This window comes from Triturus cristatus, chromosome 6 (assembly GCF_964204655.1).
Source record: "Triturus cristatus chromosome 6, aTriCri1.1, whole genome shotgun sequence".
NCBI classification, from domain to species: Eukaryota; Metazoa; Chordata; class Amphibia; order Caudata; family Salamandridae; genus Triturus; species Triturus cristatus.
In genome coordinates, this window is record NC_140589.1 from 1,946,542,371 (window position 1) to 1,946,555,607 (window position 13,237).

The 13,237-nt window shown below is 51.3% G+C and overlaps 1 protein-coding gene across 1 annotated transcript in view; it reads right to left on the bottom strand.

The window, feature by feature from the left end:
- Positions 1 to 13,237, bottom strand: part of LOC146822569 (NXPE family member 4-like) — a 639,061-nt gene that overhangs the window by 6,215 nt on the left and 619,609 nt on the right. The window lies entirely within an intron of this gene.

Below are 13,237 nucleotides of genomic sequence, written 5' to 3' on the forward strand. Positions count from 1 at the left end.
TGCGGGGGACGGTGTCGAGGGCACGGTCAGCAGAGCGAAGCTGGCGGTTAGGGGTGTAGAAGGTGAGTCGTTCGTTGAGGTACGCTGGTCTGGTGTTGTGGAGTGCTTTGTGAGCGTGGGTGAGGAGCTTGAAGGTGATTCTCTTGTTGATGGGCAGCCAGTGCATGTCTTTCAGGTGGGATGTGATGTGGCTGTGGCGGGGGATGTCGAGGATGCAGAGGTGTTCTGCATGCGTTGTAGTCGTTTCTGGAGTTTGGCTGAGGTTCCTGCATAGAGAACGTTGCTATAGTCCAGTCTGCTGCTGACGAGGGCCTGGGTGATGGTCCTTCTGGTTCCGGTGGGAATCCATCTGTAGATCTTGCGGAGCATGCGGAGGGTGTTGAAGCAGGAGGAGGAGACGGCGTTTACTTGCTGAGTCATTGATAACGAGGAGTCCAGGATGACTCCCAGGTTGCGTGCGTGGTCAGTGGGCATCGGTGCAGCTCCCAGTGTGGCGGGCCACCGTGAGTCATCCCAGGCGGAGGGGGTGGATCCGATGATGAGGACCTCCATCTTGTCCAAGTTCAGTTTCAGGCGGCTGTTCATCATCCATTCGGCGATGGCCTTCAACCCTTCGTAGAGGTTGGTTTTGGCGGTGGTTGGGGCCTTGGTGAAAGAGAGGATCAGCTGGGTGTCGTCGGCGTAAAAGATGATGTTGAGGTCTTGCGATCGAACGATGCTGGCGAGCGGTGCCATGTAGACGTTGAAGAGTGTCGGGCTGAGGGAAGATCCTTGGGATATGCTGCAGATGATATTGGTGTATTTAGAATAGGGGGAGGCCGGTGAGGAAGGAGGTGGTCCAGTCCAGTGCTTTGTCGCAGATCCCTGCGTTGTGGAGGCGTGTGCGGAGGGTGTGGTGGCAGATGGTGTTGAAGGTGGCCGAGAGGTCCAGGAGGATGAGAGCCACAGCTTCTCCATTGTCCAGCATGGCCCTGATGTCATATGTGGTGGAGATGAGGGCTGTTTTGGTGTAGTGGTTGCTGCGGAATCCAGATTGGGACGGGTCCAGGATGTTGTTCTTTTCGAGGAATGAGGTCAGTTGCCTATTGACAATCTTCTCAATGACTTTCGCTGGGAACGAGAGGGGGGAGATGGGCAGAAAGTTTTTGAGGTCACTTGGATCCACCTTGTGTTTCTTGAGTAGGGCGTTGATCTTGGCGTGCTTCCAGCTCTCCGGGAAGGTGGCGGTCTCGAAGGAGCTGTTGATGATCTTGCGTAGATGGGGTGCGATGGTGGAGATTGCTTTGTTGAAGATGTGGTGCGGGCAGGGGTCTGATGGTGAGCCGGAGTGGATGGTGTTCATGATTTTGATGGTGTCTTTGTCGTTAATGTGGGTCCAGGAGAGCAGGGGGTCGATGTGGCTGGGGGGCGGAGAGTCTGAGGTGTCTGTGTCTGTCAAGGGGGCCTGGTTGCTTAAGCTGTCATGGATGTCTGCGATCGTGCGGTGGACGAAGGTGGCTAGGGAATCGCAGAGGTCTTGTGATGGCTGGATGTCATTGGAGTTGGAGCTGGGGTTGGAGAGTTCCTTGACGATGTTGAAGAGCTCTTTGCTGTTGTGTGCGTTGTTGTCAATGTGCTCTTTGAAGGAGGTCATTTTGGCGGTTCGGATAAGTTGGTGTGGTCTGCGGATGGCGCTCTTGTAGGCTGTGTTGCTGTCCGGTGTCTGTCCATGGTGCCACTTCTTTTCGAGTCTACGGCAGGCCTGCTTGGATGCCTGGAGGTCGGCGGTGAACCAGATGGCTTTTCTGTCGGTGCCTCTGTTTGAGTGTTTCTTGATCGGGGTGAGAGTGTTGGTGCAGTCATTGATCCATTGCCTGAGGTTGAGGGGGCGGAGTCGGTGTCGGTAGTGTCCGCTGGTGGATTTCGGGCGAGGGTGGTGAGGTGACTAGCTGGTCTTCAGTGACTTTGCTCCAGCTGCGGTGGCGGGGGCGTTGTGGGCAGTGGTGGGTGGTAGGCTTCTCGAAGGTGAAGTGGACACAGTGATGGTCGGTCCAGTGGAGTTCGGTGGTGTGGCTGAAGGTGACGTGGTCGATGGCGGAGAAGATGGGGTCGAGTGTGTGTCTGGCAGAGTGGGTGGGAGTCGTGATGAGCTGTTTGAGTCCAAGGTTGGCGAGGATGTCAAGCAGGGTGGTGGAGTTGCTGTTGTTGGTGTTCTCGAGGTGGAAGTTCAGGTCTCCAAGGAGGATATAGTCCGTGGATGCAAGAGCGTGCATGCTGATGAAGTCGGCAATGGAGTCGCTGAACTGCAGCCAGGGGCCGGGTGGTCTGTAGATGAGGGTTCCTCTGAGGGTAGTGTTGGGGTCGGTGTGGATCTGGAAGTGCAGGTGTTCGGCAGCGATAAGTGTGTCATCGGGTGTTTCTGTGAATGATGGCGATTCCTCCTCCTGTTCCGTTGGTGCGGTCCCTGCGGGTGATCTTGTAGCCATCAGGGATGGTTATGTTGATGTCGGGTGCCGAGGAGGGGTTCATCCAGGTCTCCGTCAGGAAGGCAACGTCTGGGGAGGAGGAGTCGAGTAGGTCCCAGAGTTCGATGGCGTGTTTGCGGGCAGAGCGGGTGTTGAGTAGAATGCATCGGAGGCTGTTGCGTCCTACACCGGTGGACGTGGTGGTGGTTTGGAGGCTGGTGTAGCTGCAGTTCCAGCAGGAGAAGGGTCCAAGGGTGTGCTTCGGGGTGGCCCGGAAGCAGGTGTGTGATTGGCCGGTGTTGAGTGCGTGGAGGGTGCTGCCGTTGTCGCAGCGCCGGGTGTCGTGGTGTTTGTGAGGTCCAGAGAGTCTGGCGCTGGGCACGGTCCAGGTGCGGTTGGGCGCTGACGGGCTTGCCTTTCGGCACGCCCGCTGTGCGCGTCCACACAGCGGCCGCCATAAGAAGGGGAGGTGGGAGGGAGGAGCAGCTGGGAGGCGGGAGCGGGACAAATGGGCGTGTGGGGGGTGTGGCCGCAGGGGACGCAGCGGCAGGAAATGGAGAGCGGAAACAGGCAGGAAATGAGAGGCACAATACAATGCTACAACAGAAGAATTACACCAGAAAACCGAAATACAGAAAATAAAAATAGAGGCAGACAGGCAACAACAGAGGCAGACAGGCGGAAGAGGGGACAGGGGGTACAGAAAATGATTACACTAAATAACTGAAATACAGACAATAAAACAGAAGTCAGACAGGCAATAACAGAGGAAGACAGGCAAAGGGGGCACAGGGGGCACACAGATACTTATGGGTCCCCACTGGGCCACCAGGGTTGAGGCGCAGGTGGAAGCCTGCGGATGGAGGACGGCCTCGAACTCACGGCAGCAGCAGCGAGCGGGACACGGGCACCCAGGTGGTGCTGTGCGGCGTGGAGAGCGACCTGCCTGACAACAGGGTCAAGGGTCGCACAACCACTGACCCTCACAAGCCAAGACAGCTACCTCTCTAAGCAAATGAAAAGGAATGCATTCGAAATATTATCTATACTTGTTTTACTCTACTGTTTTTCAAGTCGTTCTGTCCAAATAGCAGCGATTGGTGGGGTGGGATGTGTAGAATTCTATGTGCCTAACCCTAAGATGGCGACAGAGATTGACAATGCCTGGACCTTCCAATGCATCTGCGGAAGGGCCTGAAATCTGGTGTACTGTGCTTGTAGAGCAGCAACTGCTAACTTGCAGCCTTCTGCTGCCTGGGTGTTTCCTGCTCCAGCATTGGTGATGGCAGAGACACCGATGAAGAAGCCTCAGCGGCCCGGCCGAGGCACCGAGACATTGATTCGCCATGTTGTTACTACTGCTATCCGTTTGAGTCCTGGGAACGAAGTGATGGCTTTAGAACCTACACAACATGCCTACATTTTACCAGTGGCTCATCACCTATAATTATTCAGCCCTTGTAGATCTGCTGGATGCTACTAATTGGTTAATATGAAAAAAAAGTATTTTATTGAAGTCTGAAAGTCAACCTCAGATTCTAGGCGAATCATCCTTTGCAGAAGACAGCTAGTTTTAGTTTTTCAAACTTGTCTTCATACACTGAAATAGTTATCAGGTGCCCAACTTTTAAGAATGACTCATCGATGGGGACACCAGGGCGCCGGCGGGTGACTCTGGTGTTGGGTGGCTGGCATCAGTGCAGGGGGCTCATTGGACCCATGGATGAGGCCTCAGGGGTGCCAGACGGACCCATCTTCCATGGTGCTGTGCGCTCCACCCAAGGCATCTACTCCTGGTGCAGGCTGGGTAAACGGAGCCTGTGAATGGAGGAGGGGGAAGCACCTAGAGGCCGAAGGGTGAGGCTCCGACTGGCCGAAAGGGTGATGGGGCCGCGAGGCAAGGGGTGTGGGTGCCAAGAGGCAAGAGGGTCATGAGGCGAAGGGTAAGGGGGCCAGAAGGCCAAAGGGTGGGGGGCAATGAGGCCAGGGGTGAGGGGCCAAGAGGCAAAGGGGTCATGAGGCGAGGGGTGAGTGTGAGAAGGTGGCCTGATATATGCTGTCCACTAGTTCTAGTGGGCACCTTGTATCAGTCCAAACAACCGCTTATGGTGAATTGGTCAAAGACAACCTTTATTGAAAGCTATCCTAGTGGTAGCTATGAAGAGCAGCCTTCAGGCTAAGTCTTGAAGGAATGTAAAGCAGCTTGTTTTACCAGTCTATAATCTCTTGAATGATCAAATGAAAGGACAACCACACCAGGAATATATTTAAAATATATGTATTTAGGTTAACACACACCCCTCTAGTCTCTTTATGAGACTGGAGTTCGAAGTACTTAGTTTACAAGTGAGCAATCATCAGTAATAGCACAAATACACGTTTGGGCCCTAGGGGCGTACCAAACCATATACCAAAATAGTGGTATAAGAACCTCGACTGGGATAGACACAAGGCCTAGAGCATGTAGAATCGCTGGGATCCCAAGGAACCACCCAAGGTAGCGACACAGGGGACCCACGTGGACTGTATGCAGTGTGTAAACACAACAGCGGGTTCCCGTTAGCTTCTATGGGCAATGTCACGGTTGGAAATTTAAAGATTAGGGACACTTCTAATCGAGTCAGGACCAAACCCTTTTTGACTTAAGAAGTTCTAGGGCTAGCACCCATGGGAGCACCATAGTACTAGAGTTATCTCACCCAGGGAAGCCGGGTGCATAGGTGTCTTTTAGTGTCGGGTCGCGTCGTCGATTGCAATGGAAGCCTGCAAAGAACTGCTGCTGCCGTGACGAGGAGAAGTGTCCGAAGAGATCCAAGCCTGGATCTAGGATGTAAGGAACCTGAAAGCAGAGGGGACAGAGTCTGGGTCACTAGCCAGTGACCGAGGGCAGGATGGACCAATGCCCACAGATGTCGGGTGCTTCAGGTGAAATGATGGGTGTCTTGACTCTTCAGCCACGAGGTCCAGGAGGCATCGATGAAGTCCACGAGCAGAATTCGAGCTGTCCCACAAAGTCTATCGAGTGCTGCGGTGTCAGCGACCAGGATGGACCCAACAAGCCTTGGCAACGGCAAGACACAGGAATTCAGGGAAAGGACAGCGGTGCAGACCAGCAAGGTCTGAGGGACTCACCCAGCAAGGGTAAGTCAGGGCACATCCGGAGCAACCAGGAAAGCCAAAGCAGAAAAGAAGTTGAATTTGTGGGGACCTGCTAGCTAACGGGCTAGTGATCGCGAAGGAGCCTCAAGCAATCACACTTGAATCTGGCCCACGGGTCACTCGTGGAGTGGAGGCCAGCAATCCTCGGTGCAGGAGGTGCTCAAGGCTGGGGCTACTAGGAGCCCAAAGCACAACTTCGAGGAGGACCAGGAAGATGCTGATGCTGCAAAAGATCACGGTGTCCAGGGGTCGCGGTTCTACGTCACCCACGATAGCTACGGGCCTCAGCTTTGCTGTGGACTCGGGGTAGCCTCGCGGTATTCTGGAAATCCACCTCTGGTGATGCAAAGACTTCGGTGTCCGGCAGGAGCTTCAGCGATGCAGATCGGTCAGTTGCTTCTTTGGTGCCTGCCAAGCAGGGGAGTCACTCCTTGACCCCAAGGGAGATTTCTTCCATCTTCTAGTCGTGAGAGAAAGTCGAATGTCCAGGATACATGTTGCAGAGTTTCATCCAGGGTAATCTAAAGTCCTAGGGACAAGATTCCTATACTTATACTAAATTTAGGGGATGGACTAACTCTAAGGCCCCACCTATGGGTGGGCTTGGAAAGAGGGGTGGTTACACCCATTTCCTTTATCCAGTTTCACGCCAGAGCAGGGGCAGGTAGCCCCTGCAACCGGTTTGAACTGGACTATGCACAGGGACACCAAGTGTGCCCCCAGTGCATGACTTCAAAGCACCAGAGAGGGCTCCCGCCCAGCCCCAATACACATCTACCTGTCTGGGGAGGTGGTTACACTTCCCTTCAACAGGAAACCTATTGTCCAGGACTCCCCTGCTGGAGTTTCGGTCAGCAGCAGGAGGCCAGACCCGTGTCTGTGGCAGAGGCATCCATTTTGTGATGCCAGGGCTCAGGAAAGTCCTACCGGGTTTAACCAGTGTGAACATGTCTCTTCCTCTAGAAGGGTGGAATGCTACCCCCGCCGCCAGAATTGGCGGGGGGTAGTATTCCAAAGCGTTTAACACCAAACACAACATGTTGTGATGTAGCCATTCCAAAGTTAGCATTTACCGCGAGGTTATAATGCATTTAAGACTATATGGTATGGCTTTATCACAGAACAGCCATAAGGAAGGATTTCCGAAACCTGCAGAGGAGCTCAGCTCATGCTTGGGCACCCTCTCACACAAAACCAAGCACTCTGCCTTTAGGATTGTTAAGGCCTGCCATAGGAGTGACTTATAAGTTTATATGTGTCTGTATATGTATGTGGATATAGGTAGCCTATACCACGGTAGGGGGTGCAAGCACACCCTTACCCAGGCTGCAGTAGCAGACCTGTGGTGCCATTTTGGAGTGCTTCCCAGGGGTGGCATAATACATTCTTCAGCCCTTGGTAGGCCTCTGAGGTACCTATGCCCAAGGTACATAGTATACCATATACTAGGGGCTTATAAGGCACTCCAGAATCCAATTAGATATGTACCTAATGTACGTGCAAACCATTTTAGAGAGGAAGCAGCTAGGCGGTGGTCCTGATTAGCAGGGCCACAGCCAGACTAAGGTCGAAAAACAGTGAAACACCAGCAAAAAGTGGGGGTACCCATGTGAAGCAGATTCTACTCTCATACACAACCCCCCAAACATAGGGACATTAAACTAACCATGACCAGTTGAGTCTTCATGTTCTAAGTGGAAATACCTAGAGAGTGCATCTGCATTGGCATGGTTACTCCCAGGTCTATGTTCCACTGTAAAGTCCATCCCCTGTAGGGAAATGGACTACCTAAGCAGTTTGGGTTTTCACCCTTCATTTGTTTTAGTCATAAGAGGGGCTTATGGTCTGTCTGAACAAGGAAGTGAGTACCAAACAAGTATGGACTTAACTTCTTCAGAGCCCAAACCACAGCAAAGGCCTCCCTCTCAATGGCTGACCAACGTTTCTCTCTAGGGGTCAGCCTTCTGCTTATGAAAGCTACGGGCTGATCATGACCTTCATCATTCAATTGTGACAGTACAACCCCTACCCCCAATTCAGATGCATCTTCTTGGAGTAGTCAGGACTCAGCAGAATGGGAGCAGTGCACATGGCCTGCTTCAGGTCATCAAATACCTTTTGACAGCTAGCTGTCCACTGAACCTTTTTGGGCATCTTTTTAGAAGTTAATTCATTCAAGGGTGTCATTATTGACCCATACCATTTGACATTTGACAAATCTCCTATAGTACCCAGTCAGGCCTAAGAAGGCTCTCACCTGAGTCTGGGTAGTTGGAGCAATCCATTCCATTATGGTCTGGATTTTGCTCTGCAATGGTTGAACCTGGCCTCCTCCTACAAGGTGGCCCAGGTACACAACCTGACTCTAACCTACCTGGCACTTAGTAGCCTTGATAGTGAGGCCTGCCCTTTGCAGGGCCTCCAAAACATTCCTCAGGTGGACCAGGTGATCCTCCCAGGTGGAGTTAAAGACAGCAATATCATCTAGATATGCCGCACTAAAGTCTTCCAGGCCTGTAAGGACTTGATTCACCAACCTTTGGAAAGTGGCAGGTGCATTCTACAAACCAAAGGGCATTACCACAAATTGATAGTGCCCACTAGGGGTAGAAAATGCTGTCTTTGGCTTTGCATCATCAGCTAGTTTGATATGCCAGTAGCCAGCTGTTAGGTCAAATGTGCTTAGAAACTTGGCTGAGGCAAAGTATCTATCAGCTCATCTGCCCTAGGGATGGGATGGGCGTCAGTCCTAGTGACTGCATTGAGACCCCTGTAGTCTTTACAAAACCTCATCTCTCTTTTTCCACCACTGGTCTGAGGTTTTGATACCAGGACTACTGGGCTAGTCCAAGGGCTAACTGAGGGTTCAATCACACCCAGATCCAACATCTTTTGGACTTCTGTCCTTATCCAGTCCCTGACATGGTCAGGTTGCCTGTAGATCTCATTCTTCACAGGCAGATTATCCCCAGTGTCCACATAATGAGTGCACCAGGTGGTCTGACTTGGAGTCAGAGAAAACATATGTCTAAACTGGCAGAGAAGGTTTCTGCAGTCAATTTGCTGCTGGGTATTGAGGCTGCCTGCCAAGGCTACACCATCAACTGACCCATCATCAGGGTTCTGAGAAAGCAGGTCAGGGAGTGGGCCAATCTCTTCCTCCTGTCCTTCATCAGTAGCCATGAGCAAGCCCATGTCTGCCCTTTCAACATATGGTTTTAGTCTGTTGACATGAAGTACCCTGTGGGGACTCCTAGGGGTTCCAAGGTCCACCAAGTAGGTAACCTCCTTTTTCTGCTCCACGATTGTATGGGGGCCACTCCATTTGTCCTGAAGGGCTGCTGGTGCCACAGGCTCCAACACCCACACTTTCTGTCCTGGCTGGTAAACAGCCAGTACAGCCTTTTGGTCATGCCAGGCTTTTTGCAGTTCCTGGCTAGTCTCAAGGTTTTTGTTTGCCTTTTTCATGTACTCAGCCATCCTGGAGCAGAGACCAAGTACATAGCCCACTAGGTCTTGCTTTGGGGGCTTGAGAGGTAACTCCCATCCTTCCTTCACCAAAAACAATGGACCCCTGACAGGGTGACGAAACAAAAGTTCAAATGAGCTGTAGCCAACCCCCTTTTAAAGCACCTCCCTCTATGCAAATAAAAGGCAGGGCAAGAGCAGGTCCCATTTTCACCTAAGCTTCTCTGGGAGTCCTTTGATCATGCCCTTTAAGGTTTGTTGAATCTCTCAACTAAACCATTGCATTGTGGGTGATAGGGTGTGGTGAACTTGTAGTTCACTCCACACTCCTTTCACATTGCAGTTAAGTAACTAGACATGAAGTTTGCACCCCTGTCAGAAACTACCTCCTTAGGAAAGCCTGCTCTTGAGAACACACTTTTTATTGATTTTTATTTTTCTTCGCAGCATATACACACAGAAAATAGCAAGACTGTGTGTTGTACATTATATGACAGTCCAGATAACATATTCTAACAGTTCTCATGCTATACCTTACAAAAGTCCAACGTCTTACGTTATAAGTAATATTATTAACTTCTACTTGCACGATGATGTAACCTTTACTAAGCCAATTTTAGGATATTGTGGTAACATATCAACACGCCTATAACAGTACAGGACTTTGCGCACTCATATATTACTGTCTTACCTGGACATAGTATACTTAAAAACCCCAAAACTGTAGTACACCCAACCCCCACCCTCTGATCTTGCATATGTACATACACCAAAAATGAAGAATTCTCTCCAGAGTCGCTCGCCAGCACTGGCGCAATCATTTTCTGCATTTTCATCACTCTGATTCAGATACCCAGGGTCAGGCCATTCTAATCTATAGGTGTAGTCGTCACCTTAGGCATTCTTGAGATTATTGTCTAAGGGTATGTCCAAAGATCTACATGCCTCCATCATGATGTCCCAGTCCATCGAAATCGGGGTCTTGCGCAATCTCCTGGCCTCTTCCCGCTTCAATGCAGCGCTCTCTGCAACACCCCACCGCGTCAGTTCGCTGTGCCAAGCATGAATAGAAGGTGGCGTCTTCGACTTCCACCGCATGGTGATCGCTCGCACCGCCAAGAAGAGCGCCAAGTTTTCAAATCTATATTGCACTTTATACTTAGAAGTTCCTTTCCGTAATCCAAGGATACAGCTCCCCACCGTAGCACCTATTTCCCTCTTTGTGATTTCCGCTGTGTGTCCACAAATCAAGGCCCAATATCTACCGTTCCGTGGAAAGGACCATATCATGTGTGCTAGGTCTGCTCCCTCTGACTGGCATCGAGGGCAGTGGTGACGTGCCATCGGGTACATCCTGTCGAGCCTATGTGGTGTAAGGTACGCCCTGTGCAGTATCATAATTTGAATATATTTAAATTGCGCGTTCCGTGATACCCTTTTAGGGTGTTCCAACACCTTCTCCCATTCCTTATCCTCAAGCGCCCTGTCCATGTCCCCCTCCCAGGCGGTGCAAAGTGGTGTCAGATCTACTTGTGCATGGGAGCGTAGGCCTACGTATAACCACCTAATGAGATGCCACCTCCTACCCATGTAGTACAATGTTTTGACTATGTCATTAGTGGGGGGCTCTTGTCTCTGCGGGGCCCAGTACTTTCGGACATATTGTAGCAGTGTGGCATGTAAGAGGTATAAATGATCAGGTGCTCCCGTTTCCCGAACAAAATTATTGTGGTCTAGTAACATCCCCTCACCGAAGAGGTCTGCAACTGTAGTGACCGCTACGTCCACCCAGGATGTAAGCCTGCGCATGGACAGCCGTCCGCCCTGTATGGGAATACCAAGCAAAGGAATGTTACCGGCATAGGCCGGGGAGACCCCTGTATACTGCAGCGCCGCCCTCCAACATCGCAACGCCATGTGCAGAAGTGGGGGGAGGCCCCGGGGCATCTTGCTATGCAGCAATAAAAGGGTGTGTAGCGTCCCCTTACTTATATCGCACTCAGTCATCCCTATCTCCTGCAAGTTACGTCCTGCTATCCAAAAGGATAACCACTGCAGTTGACAGGCATAAAAATACACCCTAAAATCAGGTACCCCTAGACCCCCTCCAGCCGTGCTGCGCTGCAGATTCTTTAGGCTAATCCTCTGCCTGCCCGTCCCCCAAATAAGGTCAACCAGCAAGGTGTTCATCAATTTAAAAGTGCTGTTCGGAAGCATAAGTGGAATGATCGTAAAATATAGAGTAGTCACGGAAGGACCAACATTTTGGCAATCGCTGCCCTGCCTGCCACTGGCAACGGAAGGGATGTCCAGAAGTTAATGCTAGGTCGCGCAGGTATAGTATAATATCGTCGGCATATGCCGATAACAGGTGCGTGGTGTCGCCTATTGTGATCCCCAAGTCAGACAGTTCCGCCCTGATCCTTAATGCCAAGGGTTCAAGTGCCAGTATAAAAATAAGCGATGAGAGCGGGCACCCCTGTCTCGTACCCCTATATATTTTATATTCTGCTGAGATATGCCCTCCTGTCCGTGCCCTGGCTGTGGGAGCATTGTATAGGAGTCAGATCAAAGCAATGTACTCTTCCGGAAGCCCAAATCTTGCCAGGGCCCTAAATATGTATTCCCATTTGATGGTGTCGAACGCCTGACGCATGTCTAACGAGATACAGCCCGCATAGTCTGCTCGTATCGGGGCCTCTGCAAGAAGATGGTGCAGTTTTCTAGTGTTCAGGGATGTACTGCGCGCTGGTAAAAATCCCGTCTGGTCTATATGAATCAGTTTGTGTTGTGTTTGCAGGAGTCTGTTGGCCAAAGTATTTTGTACTCCGTCGACAATAATGATAGGGCCAGGGTCCCTGCCCGGTTTCGGGAGTGATATCACTAGCGCCTGCGCTGTAGTGAGGGGCAAAGCTCTCTCCTTCAATGCCTCTTTATATAGGATTTCCATTGGGGTACAAGGAGATCCGCATAAGAGGTATAAAATTCAGCCGGTAGGCCGTCCAACCCAGGGGTTTTGTTGCGGGGGAGGCCCTTAATGGCAGCCCTGATTTAGGACTAAGTTATTGGACCCAGCAATTCTTTCTGAGCCTCCGCCGACAGTTGGGGTCATTGCATTGCGGATAAAAAGTCGTCCATGACCGTACCTACTTCCTCCTCAGGCGCACTGTAAAGTCTAGCGTAATATTGCCTGAAGGCTTCATTAATTTCTCCTTGGGTAGCCGCTATACCTCCCGTGATGTTAGTAACCTCATTAATCACAACATTGGGGGGGTCATCCCGCAGTAGTTTCGCCAGCAACGTCCCCGCGTTGTCTGCTTCTGTGTGGGTCAATTGAGTGTATCTTTGATGGTCAATGACTCGGAGGGACTCCAAGACTTCAGCATGTTTGATTCTAGCTTCCTGCAAGGGGGCACGTTGGGCCTCGTCCTGCACAGCTTCCTGCTATAATCTACTGAGTTTCTCCTCAATGTCTATCAAAGACTTATTTATTTCTTGTCTTGCCCCTACTGTTGCCCCTATGGCCTTCCCACGAACCACTGTTTTAAAGGTGTCCCACTCGATCAGTCTGGAGGACGCTGTATTACTGTTGTCAGCAAAATACTGCCGGATGGTGTCCGACATGGTAGCGTGGAACACTGAATCCTCTAGCATTTGAGGACATAACCGCCATGTTGGCACTGGGGTGGGCACCCTGCCCCATCCAAGCACCACCTCTAATGGACTGTGGTCGGAGAAGGTCTTCGCTAGGTATGTAGTATGCAGAACCTGCATTGCAATAGTAGAGGAACAGTACATCCTATCAATTTGCGTGTGTAATATGTGTACTGGGGAGTAGAAGGAATATTCCCTGTGTGATGGGTGCCTCAACCTCCACACATCGCATAACCCCCAGCCCTCCGCCCATTCACACAATGCATTTGCTTGTTTACAGACCCCCGCCCCATGCAGAGGGGGGTGCGACCTATCCAGCAACACATTCATCACAGCGTTACAACCCCCCCGATGATCCATGGATAGCTTTCCCACCCCACTAGGGCAGTTGACAATCTACATAGGAACTTGTCCTGGTCCGAGTTTGGTGCATATATGGAGCCCAGTACTACCGACTGGCCATCTAAGGTGCCCCTGGCCAGGACGTACCGCCCTTGCTGATCTGTTCTCTG